Genomic DNA, 19,155 nt, shown 5'->3' on the forward strand with positions numbered 1-19,155 from the left:
TCTACAATTGAGCTTTTGCAAGATATTGAAGTATAATGCTGTTGTCAGTGATGTCATCATGACATATTACTTCCTGGTACGAGGAGACAAGCACAAGTGGAGGAGGTAAGGTTGCATATTGTAACGCACTCTAAGGCAGTCACACCACACAGGGGCGCCGCCCCCTTGGGCCTACATGGGGCACCTAAGTAACGCCCTCTACTTCCTGGTTCATGGGGCAGAGAGAGGCACCCGGGGGAGACTTTCCTCAAACTGACCGTCTCTGTGAGTGCGTCTTGATATGTGACCTTGCCTCCTCCACTTGCCTCCTCCACTTGCTTCTCGTCATGATGACATCACTGACAACAGCATTATATTTCAATATCCTGCAAAAGCTCAATTGTAGAGTCTTTTTCTCATTTGTCAGTCCATGTCACAGTCCATCAAAAGTTGTGGCTTGGCTGACAGCTGGGAAACTTTATCGTTTTCTCCACGGAGGAGGCGCCAAGAGGTGGGACGAGGAGACAAGCGCAAGTGGAGGAGGCAAGGTTGCATATTAAGACGCACTCCGGGAGACCTGTCGCCTGAGCTCACCCAGCGGCCTGAAGGTAGGCTGTTTTCCCGACGCTCCATACCAACACTAGCTCCGCACGTGCCTACTGACATGTTTTTGCACACCTAGCATTAGGATTTAGGCAAGGGGTCTAACATCCTAACAGCCGGGTGCTCTACCATGTGCAAAATTGACATAACGTTCATATGGCAACGTGAAAAAAGTACATGAAGAGTTCAGATGCAAAACCCCCTAAGTGCCTTTTCAGAAAATAATCTTAATTCATTTTTATTTAATACAAAGCTATCAAAATTGAATATATTTTTTATTTTATTAATGTACTATAACTATTTATATGTATTATCAAGTACATGAATGTAAACCAATCCAACAACGGGGTTCTCTATAAATATAGAAGTACAGGTCTTCAGAAATGGAGTTAGGGGTTTTTCATCTGAACTCTTCACATGTGCACACGTATCCTGCAGCAAGCATGTCCCCAGCCTTACATGAAAATGTATAGTCTGGACCTGCACCACAGACAGCTGTGGAGCCAATGGTTGGCACTTAAACTGGTACGTGACCGTGCTAAGCTCATCCCAATGACTCACAATGATACAGACTCAAAACCAGACATAGCAGCAGCGTTATTCAAGGACAGAGCGAGGCCATATTCATGAACCAGCTACAATTTATTCAATATTTATACAATATTATGACACTGACCTGCCAGTCAAAATATATATCTGCTTGTGGGATTGGTATAGTTTATCAGGAAATGGTGGTTGTCAGGAGAATTCTGGCCATAAAGGAGTTTGCAAAAAAGTAATACTTTTCTGACACGCTCGTTGCGACTCTCAGGCCACCGGGCAAATGGCCGGTATGCAACATGGTCTGTCCAGCAGCGGCCATCTTATTATACACAGGAAACAGGGCCAGATTCAGCCATTACATGAAGGTCAAAAAGCATCACCAGAGGACCACGGGAGGACACATTTCCCCCCCCCCCCCCAAAAAAACGTCTTATTTTAAGAGCTGGCAGGGACCAATTAGGCCATCTGTACTGTGGAGAAGAGGGATGGAGACACTTGCTCTTCCTTCCTCTCAGCTGGATGCAGAGGTGTGAAAACGCCAGACGCTCATCCCTCCTACCGACACGACCTTGTCATAGGGCCCTCCAGTGCAGTGTTTCCGTACCAGGGGTCTGCATACCGAAAGTGGTACACCACCAGCACACTGCTGGGGCTATGTGGACGGGAAATGATCAAGTCAAAGCAAACTTTATTATCCCAGCACAGGAATTCAAGTGTTCAAGGTGCGTATGTAGAGACAAGACAGGCAGACAGATACATAAATTACATAGCAAATGTGTGGAGCATAGTCACATTAAGATAGACAAAGAGCTATGCATGAGTAAGGTGGTACCGCAAGACCAAAAAGGTTGGGAAACACTGCTCTATAGTGCACACAGAGGACGCACAAACTGAGCAGATGTAATCTGAGCTGATGTAATCTGTTTATTTATTTATTTATTTTTTGGGGTGAAAGTATTGCACTTTTGATGTATTGAAAATTCAGCAATGCCAGAGGGGTTTGTGTGCAAATTGAATACGGAGCTTAAAGCGTTGTGAAATTGATAACATCTAGGGGTGACTGGGGCCCGTTAAAAGGTTGGGACGCAGTGAGGTCCTGACAGGCTATTGGATATTGTGTATATAAGTGTCCTGCGGGGGAATTTGAATAATTCATCGAGAAGCTTGATGCATAAATGCATAACTGTGGGTGCACATTGTGTCACGTCGAAATTATTTGTTTAAAGGGACACTGTGTGAGATTTTTAGTTGTTTATTTCCAGAATTCATGCTGCCCATTCACTAATGTTACCTTTTTCATGAATACTTACCACCAGCATCAAATTCCAAGTATTCATTATGACTGGAAAAATTGCACTTTTCACACATGAAAAGGGGGATCTTCTCCATGGTCCGCCATTTTGAATTTCCAAAAATAGCCATTTTTGGCTGCAAAAATGACTGTACTTGGACCGTACTAGAAAATATATGTGTATTACTTAGTAAACTTTCATGTAAAGATCAAATTTGGTAATAGGCAGCCCAGTTTCAATGAGCAGCATAGTTGCAGTACCTTTTTTGACCATTTCCTGCACAGTGTCCCTTTAATGGCGCATAAACGCTACTTTCCTGCAACCTCAAATATCCGGCAGAGACAGAGTAGATAGATTCAATTTCCATGCCTATCACCTCCAGGGCCGTGGACAGCTTTGGCTGGGCCCAGGACAAAGTCATCTGAAAGGGCCCCTCAGCCCAATAGATATTATGTAATGAGGGCCTAATTCTGGGCCACCTCTCTCCCTGGGCCCGGGACAACTGTTCCACTTCGTCCCCCCATGCCGACACCCCTGATCACCTCCCCCTCTCCAAGCTACTATAATAGCAGAAATGACAAACTTATTTATTCAACACCTAAACCAATTGAGGGATTGGCCTATAGTCAGGGAGGGAATAAAAACATACACATTAAAGGAGACACCTGGGCCAGGTATGTTTGACCACATCTGATTTTGTTATGCTTTAATACATCTTCTCTGACATCCTCAAAAGGGTAAACTTTTTTTTAATATTCTCAAAAAATTGAATCAATGCACCACGACCCTGTCTGGCTTTTGAGCTTATCTGGCCACCTGACAGGGATATTGAATGTTAAAAGGATCCTAATGAAAACAGTCTGCTCTTAATGGGACACTGACATTTTATTTGGTATATTCAAAGGTCTGTTTGACCGCTGATATGACCATCCGGGATTATTGTGCCGAGACGGAAGGAAAAAAGTCTTGACAGCGTATGCTTAGAGTAATAAGATTGTTATTCATGCCCCCTCTCCTCTTCTCGTCTCGTCTCGTCTCCTCTTCTCTCTTCTCCTCTCCTCTCCTCTCCCCTCCTCTCCTCTCCTCTCCTCTCCTGTCCTCTCCTCCTCTCTCTTCTCAGCGTAACTGCTTTGGACTTTTTGTTCTGTTTGGGGTGATGGAGATCAGTGTGGCGAGGGATGAGGGCTGGCAGCCGACGAGACGGAAGCCATCAGCACACAATCAGGAGGACTCAGGAGGGAGGGCAAGGAGACACTTCAGTGGTGATGCACACTCAGACAAGAGGACATTGGAGAACCTTTTTTTTGTACTAAAACACACGCGCACACACACACCCACGCACGCACACACCATCCTCATATGAGACATACACACACACACATACTACAGATACATCGAGGTATAGTATACTAAGCACCATACGCACAGCTCTCTCCCTCTCTCTCACTCTCTCTCGCTCTCTCTCTCTCTCTCTCACACACACACACACACTCTCTCCCTTACACACACACACACACACACACACACACACACACACACACACACACACACACACACACACACACACACACACACACACACACACAAAGACACACAAAGACACACAGAAACAGTCATGAAATGGTGTAGGTGATGATAGATGATACTTTTAGAAGGGGCAGCTCTATTACGCCAGTATACGTACTTTGGGTGTTAGGCCCATCATCCATCAGGCACAGTGTTGCCTTTTCCTCGCTGTTCCAGTGGAGCCTGTGAACTGTGATTCACTCTGCAGTAAATCACTTTATTTTTGCTGTTTTTTTGTCAGAGCCGTTGCAGCACAGTACAGTACAGGACACAGACACAGACACAGACACACTCACACCTGGCAAAGACTGCGCAGCTCGAAGTGTTGTGTAATAAAACTGGGAGCAGAATCAGAGTGCTGTGTTTTTTTTTCACTTTACAGTTCAAGTACAGTAGCAGGGGTAAACCCTTATCCCGACCCCTTGGGCTGTGCAAGACTGGCTAACGGCTGGTTTATCTGAAAATACAAGCAGGCAGGTGAGAAGAATGCATGATTGGATCAATGATTTCTGACGTTTTCTCATTGTGTGTATACAGTATGTGTTTGTGTGTGTGTATGTGTGTGTGTATGTGTGTGTGTGTGTCAGCTCTTGATGCCCAGACACAGATGAGATAGTCACACGAAATGTCTGTTCTCCCCCTCACTCGCCCTCTCGCTCCAGTGTGTGTGTGTGTGTGTGTGTGTGTCTGTCCGCCCTCTCGCTCCAGTGTGTGTGAGTGTGAGTGTGTGTGTGTGTGTGCGTGTGTGTGTGCGTGTGTGCGTGTGTGTGTGTGTGTGTGTATGTATGTGTGTGTGTGTGTGTGAGCGTGCGTGCGTGCGTGCATGCGCGTGCGTGTGTGTGTGTGTGTGTGTGTGTGTCCGCCCCCTCGCTCCGGCTACCTGCCCTCCCTGTTCAGCTCCACAGTTCAGCTGTTGCCACCGGTGACTCACGGAGGACTGGTGTTGGAACTGGAAGTGTTGCTCTCAGAAATTATCACTTTTCTGTCCGGCAGAATCACTGCTGCTTACGTGTATGAACTAAGTTAGAATACTGTAGGATGCAGCACCTGTGTAGTATTAGTTGTTAAACATATGCGTAAAGGTGTGTGTGTGTGTGTGTGTGTGTGTGTGTGTGTGTGTGTGTGTGTGTGTGTGTGTGTGTGTGTGTGTGTGTGTGTGTGTGTGTGTTTCTGTCTGTCTGTCTGTCTGTCTGTCTGTCTGTCTGTCTGTCTGTCTGTCTGTCTGTCTGTCTGCCTATCTATGTACTGTATCTAGACATCTAGACATCTACATTTTTGGATGGCTTTTCAGGCCTTTATTTTTAGTTTATACAACATGACAGTGAAGGCAGGGACAGGAAGCGAGTTGGCCGAGAGACGGGGAAGGGTCTGCAAAGGGCCCGGGCCGGAATCGAACCCGTGTCGCGGGACGCAAAGCAGATGAGTGCCCTACCCTTAGCATCACAGCAGGGCCATCTGTCTGTCTGTCTGTCTGTCTGTCTGTCTGTCTGTCTGTCTGTCTGTCTGTCTGTCTATCTATCTATCTATCTATCTATCTATCTATCTATCTATCTATCTATCTATCTATCTATCTATCTATCTATCTATCTATCCAGTTTGTCTATCTACCATTATATGTTCGTTTTTCTATTTAAAAATCTGTGATGAATGTTCCACATCTACTTTCACCTTTTAAGGTTTGACGATTCACCTTCAAGTCCATGCCAGCGTGATGTCTTGAAGCTCTTCTCTTTGCCTCCTGTTCAGAGAACGCTGAGTGTACTGCACTGCGCTGTGCTGCACTTGAATCTGATGCAGGTTTGTGTTTGTGCCTGTGGCACTATAGACAGCTCTTAAGCCGAGTTTTTTTGTTGTTGTGGTTGTTTTTTTCCATTGTGTGACCCCCGTACCCATGTCTCCATAACGCTGCTTCAGGCCCTGGCATGTGGGTGGGTGTGCAGTCAGAGAGTTGTGGGCAGAGAAGAGGGGAAGAGAAGAGAAGAGGAGAAGAGAAGAGAAGAGGGGAGGGGAAGAGAAGAGAAGAGGGGAAGAGAAGAGGGGAGGGGAAGAGAAGAGGGGAGGGGAAGGGAGGAGAAGAGGGGAAGAGAAGATAAGAGAAGAGAAGAGGAGAAGGGATGGGATGAGAAGAGGGGAAGAGAAGAGAAGAGGGGAGGGGAAGGGAGGAGAAGAGGGGACGGTAAGAGAGGAGAAGAGGGGAAGAGAAGAGAAGAGGGGAAGAGAAGAGAAGAGGGGAGGGGAAGGGAGGAGAAGAGGGGAGGGGAAGAGAAGAGGGGAGGGGAAGAGAAGATAAGAGGGGAAGGAAAGAGAAGAGGGGAGGGGAAGAGAAGAGAAGAGGGGAAGGGAAGAGAAGAGGGGAGGGGAAGAGAAGAGGGGAGGGGAAGAGAAGAGAAGAGGGGAAGGGAGGAGAAGAGGGGAAGAGAAGAGAAGAGGGGAAGACCGGGGGGGAGAGGGGGTGGGCTGGTTAAGAGCTGTATATCGTCGTCACCCCTTCCTCCTACTCACAGGCCTCTTGTGGTTATGAGTGATTTGTGAAGGTACAGTACAGCACATGGCCTGAGGAATGCTAGACACACACACACACACACACGCACACACACACACACACACACACACACACACACACACACACACACACACACACACACACACACACACACACACACACACACACACACACACACACACATATGCACATGCACGCACACACACAAACACACACACACACAGACACACGACTCGTTTGAACACATGCATACACACACACACACACACACACACACACACACACACACACACACACACACACACACACACACACACACGACTCGTTTGCACACATGCATACACACACACATGACTCGTTTGCACACATGCATACGCATGTACACACACACTCACATACATTCAATTACACACACACACACACACACACACACACACACACACACACACACACACACACACACACACGCACACACGCACACACGCACACACATAAATGCACTGTTCCCAACGAGTTCTTAAATGTTAACGAACAAAACACTTCACAGACACATAAACACTTAACAGACAAAACATGCGCATATACATGTATGCTGGACACACACATACAGAACATTACCCTGTGACTGTCTTGCTGGCATGGCAAGAGAGTGTGCATGAGACACACGGCCCCGTTGGGACGGCTGGGATGACACATCGCATCAGTTAAGTGCAGTGAGATGTTCGGACGGCGCGGCGCGGCCTTCCTCCCACGCCGCCATGTTCCCGTATAGGTGGCCACTTCTCGGGTGATTTACATTTCCATCCAGAGCCATGTGCAGGGTTGCCAGATGAGACTGATGATTTCCAGCCCAAAAAATGCTCAAATCCCGTCTAGAAGCACAAAATCCCGCCCAATTCTATTGATTTTTATACGAAAAATTGGGCGGGTTTTTCTGCTAAATGCCATTTTTACCTACAGACGGTGATCCTAAGCAGCCCAATTGGGCGGGAAACAGCCCAATCTGGCAACACTGGCCATGTGTAGCGAATCTAGCAGCAGTCCCCGCCGCTGGACTAGGAGAGGAATCAGGCGGGGCATTTTCAGCCAAAGCCAGTCATTGAGAGAGACAATGAAGGCTGTGACGTGACAACATTTCTAGTCTTCTATTACTAGTTATTTTGACCACAACAGCCGAAATAGATATTTTGGTAACGCTTTACTTTACGGTACAGTATTTACTGTGTACTTTCTGTGTAACAACAGGGTAACAGACAGAAGTTACATGGTATCTAACGGGTAAAAAGGGTGTAATTACAAAGTAAAAACTATGTAATACACATATCTCAAGCATTACTATGAAACTACTGCATATTTTCTAACCATCTAATCATCAAACTTCTCTCTGTTACTCTGCTGTTACCCAGTGAATGATATTTACTTTGTAACTACCCCCTTTTTACCCATTAGATACATTATGTAACATCTCTCTGTTATCCTCTTGTTACCCAGAAAGTACACAGTAATTACGTATGGTAACTGAACTGTAAAGTAAAGGGCAGATTATAGTTCAGCAACGGCGCCTGTTGCTTACGGTCGCTAACCACTGTTGATGTTATAGATCTGCGCACGAGGTGTCATGTCGTTAGCTACATTTGGCTACATAGCTACAAGGCTACAGTACAGTAGTCAGACTGCAGGCATTGTGCTGCGAGTGCTAAACTGATGTAGTGTAAAGCGTTACCGATATTTTAATCTGGCTCGTAGAGGCCTGCTGTGGCGGCATGAGGACTCATACCACTACGTTGAGGGGAGGACCAGGACAAAATCATCAACAGCTCACCGGGCAAATAGCCTCGCGCGCCATCCTACGTACTTCCGCCAAGACACTCGGCTCTGCACTACGTCTGGTACCTGTCTTCTGTGGAGCGATGTCGACCGGTAGGATTTACGCCGGTGTTCTGACAAACGGTCTTACATTGTAATTTTATCCTACGGTAGGATGTTCTGTCAGACATGTCTGTTAAACGGTCCTACATCGCCATAGATAGACGTCAGACATGTTTGTTCAACAACTTATACGTTAAATCCTGATTTTTCCGAAAATGCTTCCTGCTTCCTGCAATCGCGTCAAATCAAACAAAGTCCAGACCATGAATACGAAATGGAAATGGTAGCATTATGGGATGGTCAGGACCAGGCTACGGGGCAAAGGCCCTGTCTGCCTTATGGCCAGTCCAGGCATGCGCTATACCTCCACCACCAGCTCTACCTCCATACAGGTCTGCAGGCTGAGAGTCACGACTGACTCTACACTCCCCTCCCCTTCCCTCCCCTCCCCGCTCCACTTTAGCACTCACCACAGGTCATGTAGAGAGTCAACTGACGCACAGCGACACGGCACTGACTGACAATAGCGTGATCTTCGGTCCAGCATTGTCTTGGATAAATGCAGGGTAAAGTCGTGACTCCCCCTCGCTCTCTCTTTTCAAAGCACTCACCAGCAAGTCATGCGGAGACACAGCGACAGGGGACAGGGACAAATGGGACGGTTGTCCCGGGCCCAAGGACAGAGGGCCCACAATTGGATTCTCATTACATTGTATGTACAGTAGGGTGGGGGGCCCTTTCAAATGACTTTGTCCTGGGCTGCAGCCAAAGCTGTCGGCGGCCCTGACGACAGAGACAATGAAGTCTTCATTGGTCCAGCATTGAATTGTACTGTATACTGTAATCACAGCATCACAGGCAATGGCTCATTGATCCAGGGGTGCATTTCTCAAAACCATAGTTGCTAACTAGCTACCTCGTTGTTTGCAATGGAATTTCCCATTGCCAACTACCCAACTTGTCAACTAGCTAGCAACTATGCTTTCTAGAAACGCGTCCCAGCATTGTATGATAAAGTCATGTTTATCTTGGAGTCGTTTAGTATGCTTAGATGTCTGTGATGCCAGAAGGGCATGATAGCACCAAGTCCTGGGCGGTATGCACAAGCACTTCACACGCCTTCTCCCTCCACAATTGATGCAGTAATCCCGCTTATGGGCCTTGTTTTACACTAAGGACCACTAAGGAACTAAGGAAACAACAACATCTGCTAGCTGTGAGAAAAGAGCAACAAAGTAGTTCATTCTTACTTCCAGGCACAATGACAGTATAACTTGCTTGGTTCCTCCCCCTTGGTATATTTCTGTGGCTTCATGGGGCTGTAATTTATTCAGTGTGTCTCTATGATGAGGGGTTGCTATCCTGTGATTAGCTACATGTGCGTGTGGGCCATAGAGAAGAGAGGGAGGACAGACAGAGGTTTGCAGAGGAGGAGGAGGAGGATAGGTGTCACTTGTGCCATGAGAGGAGAGGAGAGGAGGGCAGGGGAGAGGAGAGTAGGGGAGAGGAGGGGAGAGGAGAGGAGAGGGACGAGAGGAGAGGAGAGGAGAGGAGGGCAGGGGAGGGGAGGGTAGGAGGAGGATAGGTGTCACTTGTGCCATGAGAGGAGAGGAGAGGAGAGGAGAGGAGAGGAGAGGAGAGTAGAGTAGGGAGGAGGAGAGGAGAGGAGAGGAGAGGAGAGTAGAGTAGGGAGGAGGAGAGGAGAGGAGAGGAGAGGAGAGGAGAGGAGGGAGGAGGAGAGGAGGGCAGGGGAGAGGAGAGGAGAGGAGGGCAGGGGAGAGGAGAGGAGAGGAGAGGAGAGGAGAGGAGAGGAGAGGAGGGCAGGGGAAGAGAGGAGAGGAGAGGAGGGGAGGGGAGGGGAGGAGGAAGATAGGTGTCACTTGTGCCATGAGAGGAGAGGAGAGGAGAGGAGAGGAGAGCAGAGCAGAGCAGAGCAGAGCAGAGGAGAGCAGAGCAGAGCAGAGCAGAGCAGAGCAGAGCAGAGGAGAGGAGAATGGGCATTGCCTTTGCCATGGGTAGAGAGGAGGAGAGAGAGGAAAGGAGAACTGCCCTTCAAAGCAAAAAAGCAGCAACTATGCAGAGCTCCGAACTGGGTTAAGGGACTTTTTAAATGATCCTGTTGTCCAGCCTAAATAGTTATAGGTAGATTATGGACACCTGTCGTTTTGTTACTTTATATTATCAAATTCTTTGCATATCAGTCATTTTATTTAACTTTATAAACTGTATATGGTACTCGGCTAATTTTCAACAACAATGCAGTTACTGCCTTCTTGCATGGTATATTGCATTGTATATTGTTCTTGCATAGTATTTCGCTTCTGCAATAGGAACGTTTGTTTACCTTACATTCAGCAGATGCCTTTATCCAAAGCAGTTTTTTAGGAGCACCTAGTATACAGTACATAGTGTGGGGGAATACAGAGTACATTAGTATACAGGTAGTACAGAAGAAAACAATGTGTGGTACTATACCCTACAAAGGCAAAGTGCAATAACTTCATATTTTGTCTGAAAATGGTCTTCATTACAACTCCTTTATCTTGTGAAATAGCTGCATGGTCCAAATGTTTCCCTTTTTAGCGATATTACAATGTACAATTTGCCGTAACTAATGTACAATATCCATCCTGATACCAACACTTTGAAGGCCTTTTTGACAGTTTCAATGTTGCTGTAGTTACTGCACTTTACCTTTGTAGGGCAGTATACCCGGGGCAGCTGAAGGCTTGAGCTGGGCCCTGGACTGTCACCTGAAAGGCCTCCCCCACCCAATACACACTACAATGTCATGAGGACACAATTCCGGCATCCCTCTCTCCCTGGGCCCAGGACAACTTACCCATTTGTCGCCAGGTTTTTGCTTTCCAGACTATATAAAGGTACAGGGGGCTTTATAGAGTATGCAGGCATGGCAATGTTAGTGCTGGTTTATACAGGGTCACAGGGTAGAGTTTTGCTGCAAGGAAGCCTTCTCGGAACAGATGAGTCTTCAAGATTCAAGATTCAAGATTAGTTTATTAAGTCTTATTATAGGTTTGAAGCCTATAAAGAGTAAAAATTGTTGTGTTTTTCTTGTGTCCTCAAAAAGATTTAAAAAAAAATAAAAAAAAAGCGTCTTGAAGATAGAGAGGGATGAGCCTATACATACTCCTGCAGCAGCTGGTGGCTTATTCCATCATCGGGGGACAATGAATACACAGGTTTGCCCTTGCCACAGTTTTGTCCTTGAATGAAGACATATCATGCTGAACATCTCCGCTTTATTGATCGTAGCCTGGCACCATACATACATAAACATGAAATATGACTGTAAATACACAAGATATTTGATCATAGTAGATGTGTTAGTTTTTTTTTTGCTGCCTTCTCTGAATCTGAATTCTCATACATGTTTGGCTCCATCTAGAGGGTAATCTGGGCACAACATCTGTGCTGAGCAGAGGACTAATTGTCGTCACTACTGGAGATGCTTAACATCACTAGCCAAAGATCAAGTGTGGTTAACCCTCTGAGGTCCGAGTGCCCTTCAGAGGGCAATGTGTCTCCAAAAACAAATCTGTAACTCTGTGAGTTTTTGTCATTGAAACATATAAGTCACACCATTAGAAACCTCAGACCTTCCAGGTCCCAAATATATATATATGAAATGAAAATACTTGAAAATGTTAGGGTGGTGCAAGCAGCCTAAAAGCCTCTGAAAAGCCTTAGACCTCAGAGGGTTAAGGCTAGTATGGTGTTCTTTTGATAATTTCAGGATGTAAACTGCCATGTTACACTGGTTAGGCAAAATGATTCGGCATAGGCCTATTGAACAACCAGGCCTGACTGGTAGTCTATATGGCAATAGTATAGAATGAATGAATGTCTTTATTAGTAAATAGGCATTTCCTAATGGGCCGATGGGTTTGTGGTTTTTTTGTATTCTATTGTATTTCTATTTTCTTATAGACTATAATTTAGCTGCAAAAATGTGCAGGCTTTTTTGGACCCAGTCCAGTGCTGTGATCAAACATAGCTTACTGCTGCATATCACATTGCACTTTGTTGCCATGCAGGCAGGCATCATCATACATTATATTTGCGTGGGGCGGGCAGGCTGGCTGCACTTGTCACAATTACAGGTTGAGCGCTGCTGCGCTATACCTGTGTGTGGGTGTATCCTTGACACCACATTAGCTCACACACACAATAGAGTGTGTGGCGTGGTGCGGAATATCGATAGACGCGCGCAGTTTCACTCTGAGTGATTAGACTATGCACACACTGAAACACACCCACGACACGACAGCCCTCCACGACATCTGATAAGATAACCAGGAACTGGGTTCAGAGGAGTGAACAGAGCAAAGATTCAAACAACAGGGATGGGGGGGGGGGGGGGGGGGGGTTGCTGTTTCCAAACCAAGGGTCACACCACTGTCATCAAGACTGTGCTAAGACATACATACATCACGTGCACAACTACCAAATGTCAAGACCTTGTAAAGGAATTCATAGCCATAGGCCAGTGCTACATGGAAAGCATTCCACCACACAGTAAATGTTGCGGTGTTAATTCAACACTTAGAGAGTTAATTTAAGTCAAAATAATGTCAAACCAACTCTCTAAGTGTTAAATGAGAACTGCAGAATTTACTGTTTATCTTCAGGATGTGAAATGAAAGCACCCGATGCGATAGATGATGAAAGGGCATGCATTTTTTTTCTAGAAAGAGTTGTCTAATAGTTATCTTTAAAGGGGCAAGATGAAAATGAGTAGCTTAATATTGTGAAGATTCCAGTGTAGAGGGATATCAACACAGAAGAGCTGTAGAAATCACCTGATAATGACAGATAATCTTTCAGACAAATGTCTCTTTTCTTTCACGTGGTATTACATGATGTTGCATGCCAAATTAGAGCTATGCAAAACCATGAATCTTCCACTGAATATAACATTTTGAATAGTTATTTTATTATTTTTACATATTATTAATATTAATGTAATCATTTGTATATTGACAGCGTAACAAATTACATGACTAAATATTAAGTCCACATGTGGGCTTTTACCCTTTGGGCCAAAACGACACCTTAGTGGAATAAAGTTTGGTCAAAGTTTACTTTGATATGATTTCATAATTACAGCATCATGCCTCCTTAATACTGATAGCAGCCCCTCAGCCTTTAACCTTGCAGAGCAATCATTAACACGCGCTTCAAAAGGTATTTTTATTGTGCTATGATAAACTGTCTTCTTTTCCTCCTTGGCCAGGGTGGAGAGAGTTCAGAGTCTCCCTGTGACTCTCTGCAAGAGGTTTCATCTTTTGCTTAGTGCCGCAATTAAAAGTATACTGATTACATGATAGAGGCCCAGAATGAGAGTGGGTGTTTGAGAGTGTATATCTCGGAGATTGTTTGCACACTTTAATTGCAGCAGTGAGTCAAAAAGAGACATCACCGCTAAGATATGGATACCCTCTAACCATAAAAAAAATGCTGGGAATATACGCCAACAATCTTGTCAGAAATCAATCATTTCATACATGACTGAGTAGATGCTTCTGGCATGAATGAGTGTGGCATGATTAATGGTCTCCTAGGCCCCCATTTAGACACATGACACCCACATGCTTATTTTCCTGAGACAGACCAGCACATTTCTTTGGGACAAATAGCTTTCATACAGCAAATGTGTGCATTTACAAATGTAACAAATGTCTTTGGGACAAATAGCTTTCAAATGTAACAAATGTAACACATGTCTTTGGGACAAATAGCTTTCAAATGTAACAAATGTAACACATGTCTTTGGGACAAATAGCTTTCATTCAGAAAATGTATGCAAGTGCGTTTTGATATCAATGCACACATGAAATTGTTCTGTTGGTTATCGTTGTCCTACTTGCTTGTTTTGTTACCAGTGTTTTAATGTTTCCAGAATCATCACTACATTGTGTTTGGGATGTAGATCAATTTACACAGCAGATAGACTGTGTGCATACAGTATATTTAGGAAGCCCCTATGTTCTAAATATGGTCTATGCTATATACTAAATTTCCTGTAATTTTCTTTCAGATAATAATAAAAAGGCTGGGGAAAAATTACACTGAAATGTAGGCCTGAGACTGGCACTGTCTTGGAGGAAACAATATACTTCCTCGGGCCTTGAGTTTGAACCCCTGAACCATTTTTTATCTACATGTTGTAAACCATACTTTTATCCGCAGTCAGCCATTTGCACAACCATAAACCGCTCGTACCAAAAAAGAACGGCTGAAAAGAATCCAACTCTTCAACATTAAGCTAAAGATTAAATGTACTGTTTGCATGAACATATTTTTAATCACGTCTTTTTTTGGGGAATGATCTGCGTCTGTACCCATGTACACATTCGTTTATTTATTCATTGTATGAATCCAGAGACCTTTTTAATGAAATGCTTTGGCAGCCTGGCATTTGCACAAGGTGCCTGCTGAGTGGGGTGGCAGGTAGGTAGGTGGAGGTCGGAGATGGCAGATGGGGAGGGGGGCTTCAAGTGGGAGGTGGGAGGACATGATTATGGCACGGCACACAACAACAACTGCATATATACATCCCTTTTTACAGCCCTCACCAACGGAGCCAACAGGGGTGGGTGCAAAGGGGTCAGTTGTCCCGGGCCCTGCGAGAGACGGTTGGCCCTGAATTGGACACTCATTATATGGTTGCCTATGTATTGTGTGGAGGGGTCCTTTCAGATGACTTTGTCCCGGGCCCTAGCCAAAGCTGTCAACGGCCCTGGTCTCCACATTATGCATCCCCGTTCCCATCCCCACAAGTGCTCAGAATAGCTCATCTTCCACTCTGGTCCTGTGCCTCCCACCACCCCATATCATGATGCAGCTGAGCCGAACAGCCTAACAGGGGCTGCCTGGCCTTGCTGAAGCACCTGCATACATACATCAAACACGTGTTTCATGAACACACAGCCCAGGCTGGTCCAGGTGCATCTGCATTTCAGAGGCATTCATTTTAAAATATGTGAAAATGATACATAAGCGGGGGTGCAGTGGTGCATCGCGTACCATGGATGGGCTGGCTTGCATGGGGACCTGGTTTCGAGTCCCGCCTGAGCCAACACAACCCTGTCTCTACTTCCCACTCTCTTCCTGTCATGATTCTCACAGTCCTATCCACAGTAATGCACAAAAGATAGAAAAAAATCTTAAAATACAGTATAAGTTGTGTGAACTTGGGGGAGACCACTTGGCATTACTTGTTTTTGGTCACGTTTTTTTTAATGTCTGGTCAAGAGTGGACGTCCCATGTCCCGTGTTGGACTTTCAGTGTTGCTGAGTGTTAATGCAGGATGTTGTATTGAGGGGCAGGGCTTTGGGCCTGTTAAATATTGACGTGACGTGTAATCATTAACCCGGCTCCAACTCCCGACGTCTCTTAAACGGCCCTCTCTGCCTCTGACATTGCATTGCAGCCCTGCCAGCCGCGCCCTCGCAGGCACCTTTACTTTCGGTCTCTCCGTCCCTCTGCTACTCTCTTCTTTGCTTTGCTTTTCTCCTCTTCTTGTTTCCAATTCTGAATGCTCTCCCTCCCTCTCCTTCGATCTGTATCTGTCTGTCTTGCTCTCTTCAACCTCGCCGTCCATTTTCAGCCTCTGTACAGTTATGCTACCCAAACTATTCGTCAATCAATGCAGCACTGCAAGTTTGGCCAAGACTCTACTGGCAGGTGAGTAAAGCTCTCCAACAACTTGTACAGTTACTACTATGCAGGAGGAAAAGTTGTTCTTCCATAGACCTGATCGATGTGGTAGATTGTTTAAACAGTTCTTTTTACAAGAGAACTTTTCAGGTGAGAAAGTGAAGGCACAGCACACAGCACAGGCATGAGGCAGTGAGTCAGAGAGGAAGGTGAGGTGCGGCGAAGAGAGAAGTTGGGAGCGTAAAGTGCAGGCCATTGTTTGAGAGAGGGGTAACGATTGACCTGAGCGGCGAGCACACAGCTACTCAAACACACACATCATCATTATGTCTAATCTTTATGGCTCTCCACATTAATAACTGACAAATAGGCCGGTAAGTTGATCTCTCAAACAAAACCCAACAGGCAAAGGGTTTGGAATGGGTCAAGCTTTAGAAGAGAGCAACAGTTCAAAGCTCCATGCACAGCCTCTAGGTGCTGGTAAATGCAGGAGTGTTCAATACTTCAAAACAAAGTTTACCTCACACTTGTTCGACTTTTTGCTCGTTTATTCCAAGCAAACCTTTAAAAGAAAGCCTTTGAAAAAATGCAAGAAAACTATCCATCCGTGTGAAGTGCTGAACACAGGCCTACAGTAAATGAAAATGGTCATTCGGGCCAGGCCTTGTCATGTTATTTATTAAACTAGTGTTTGTGCTTTTTTTTGCCTGGATCACTGCAGAATACCCCAAAGGCCTATCCAAAAGCATAGAGGTTTGGACCTGAGTTAACACAAGGTGTGCCCAGGTCTGGACGAGGAAGGAAGTCACTGTCTATGGGTCAACTAAACCTAAAAGTTTATAGTTTATAGTAGGCCCTATGTATAGCTTTGTTCAGACAACAGACACAAGTGTCTACCTTGAACTCAAAGTTTAGAGGGCATCAGTGATGAAAAGGGGGGACGAAATTCTGTTAGGCCTAAGATAGCGAAACGTTGGCTGATAATGCTGGCAGTAAAACAATGACATCACTCTTACGAATCAATCTCTCTGCTAGTATCATTACCGGTTTTTAAGAGGAGAGGTTAAGAAACTTTTAATGAGGACTGCAAAGACTAAGCCAGATAGATGCAATAAGAGAAGTTGTGGTAGAATGTGCTAGAAATAAATTTAAACAAGAGACAGAGTAAAGTACAAAACGAAAAGACTAAAACGCCATCACCATGACTGGACTGGACACACCCTTTTCAGTCAATCCGCGCGTACACATTCTGTGTTGTACCTGCTCTGTTGACATCCATCATAAAAGTCTCGTTATCAAGATGGGGCCTTGGCACTTTGGCCATTCTATTGGAGGCCTTGCGCAGCATGATGTCTTCAATGGCCCGTCATAAAGATGGGAGAGGGAAGAAATGGGGGCAAAGTCAAAGCGGCTATCACAGGTTGTCTCACGTGTACCGGGTAGCACCGCCGTGGCCGCGTCTCCAAGTCCAAGTCCTGACTTCACCTCTTTTTTTATATATTCTCTTTTTTTTTACTCTTTTGTTACAGAACGCCTACTGATGTCGGACATTTCCTGATACTCTTTTGTGGCATGACTGTTTACAGCCCATTGTAAACCTGTGTGTGGGTGAGTATATGCAGGTGACAGCAGAGGCCGCACCAGCACCACCACCACCAGCACCACTGACTGACCGTCTCGTGACTGACCCCATCTCCCTCCCTTCCGGCCTGGTCAGCCTGGCTTGGCTGACTGGGGGAGGGGAGGAGGGGGACCTTCCTGGTACTTGCTGGCTGTAACAGCAACTCCATGTGGAAGCTGCCATTACGTTCCAGTGGAGATGCTGTTACCTGCAGCGAGGTCACCCACAAGCCCGTCTGAATGGTCGGCCCCCCAGTGAAGAAACATCTTGGACATAGTGCGTCAGGTCCCATGAAGCAATCCTCGTAGAGCAGATGTTATTTACATGCAGTCAGATAAGTCTAATAAATCGTGTTAATTTTTATGAATTAGAAAAGAATTGTGTAACATTTACAGTATTATGTGGTCATCGCTGAACATGAAATATTGTGTCATCCAGATGACGTTTGCATCAGACATACAGTCAGACTATTGTTTAATCATGTTTAATCATATTCATGAATTACAGATGAATTCTGTAATGTTCATGGTAATATGAATGGCCGCACCACATATAGGCCTACCTGTATTGTATTTGCTACAGTGTAGTAGGCCTAGTTGCATTGAAGAGAATGGGGCGCAGGATGATGACCTATGAATTGACAGCCAGTATTTGCAGTTTCTCTGCCTGTCAGTTCTGTAGGCCACTGTTCTGTTTGCCTTGCTGAACACACGCACACACACACACACACACACACACACACACACACACACACACACACACACACACACACACACACACACACACACACACACACACACACACACACACACACACACACACACGCACACGCACACAAGCACACAGACACACACACACACACACACACGCACTAGATAGCGAGGTATAAAACTAGAGCTAGATAGCAAGGTATTTTGATCAGGAGGACCTCTGCCTTGCAAATAGTTCAGACGATATGGCATTATTATTTTTTTATAATGGTTATTAAAAAATATTAAGATTTAATCTGAATTTAAGTTTGTCAACTCAGTATTCATGGAGTGAATGAGTCAGTGAGTGAGAGACTTACAGTAATTAATCCCCAAAGGCAAAGGGGAAATCGAATGTGGCCTTCGTGTGTGATATTAAATGAAGTAATGAATAATATTCATATATATATATTATAATAAAGAAATAATTCACCCCGACTTTGGCTTTGTGTGGATTTATAACAACAACCTTTCATTTGTTTTCTCATTTGCACCTTTTCATCAAAAAGCGTTTAGGTGATTTAAGTAGGCTAGATTAAGCTATAAGCGGCCTATAGCCACTAATCACAAACCTCAATAGCCTTTGCTATAGCTATAAGCTTAGCATAATAGCTATGTCAGCTATTGCTAGATGCATCTAACTTCCCAGTAGTTTTACATCACATCTGTTTACCACTTTCACAAAGACATCTTCATCATAGCCTATTGTATGATATTTACAAGCCTATGTGACATCGAGGCTCAAG

The sequence above is a fragment of the Engraulis encrasicolus genome, chromosome 7, assembly GCF_034702125.1.
Source record: "Engraulis encrasicolus isolate BLACKSEA-1 chromosome 7, IST_EnEncr_1.0, whole genome shotgun sequence".
NCBI classification, from domain to species: Eukaryota; Metazoa; Chordata; class Actinopteri; order Clupeiformes; family Engraulidae; genus Engraulis; species Engraulis encrasicolus.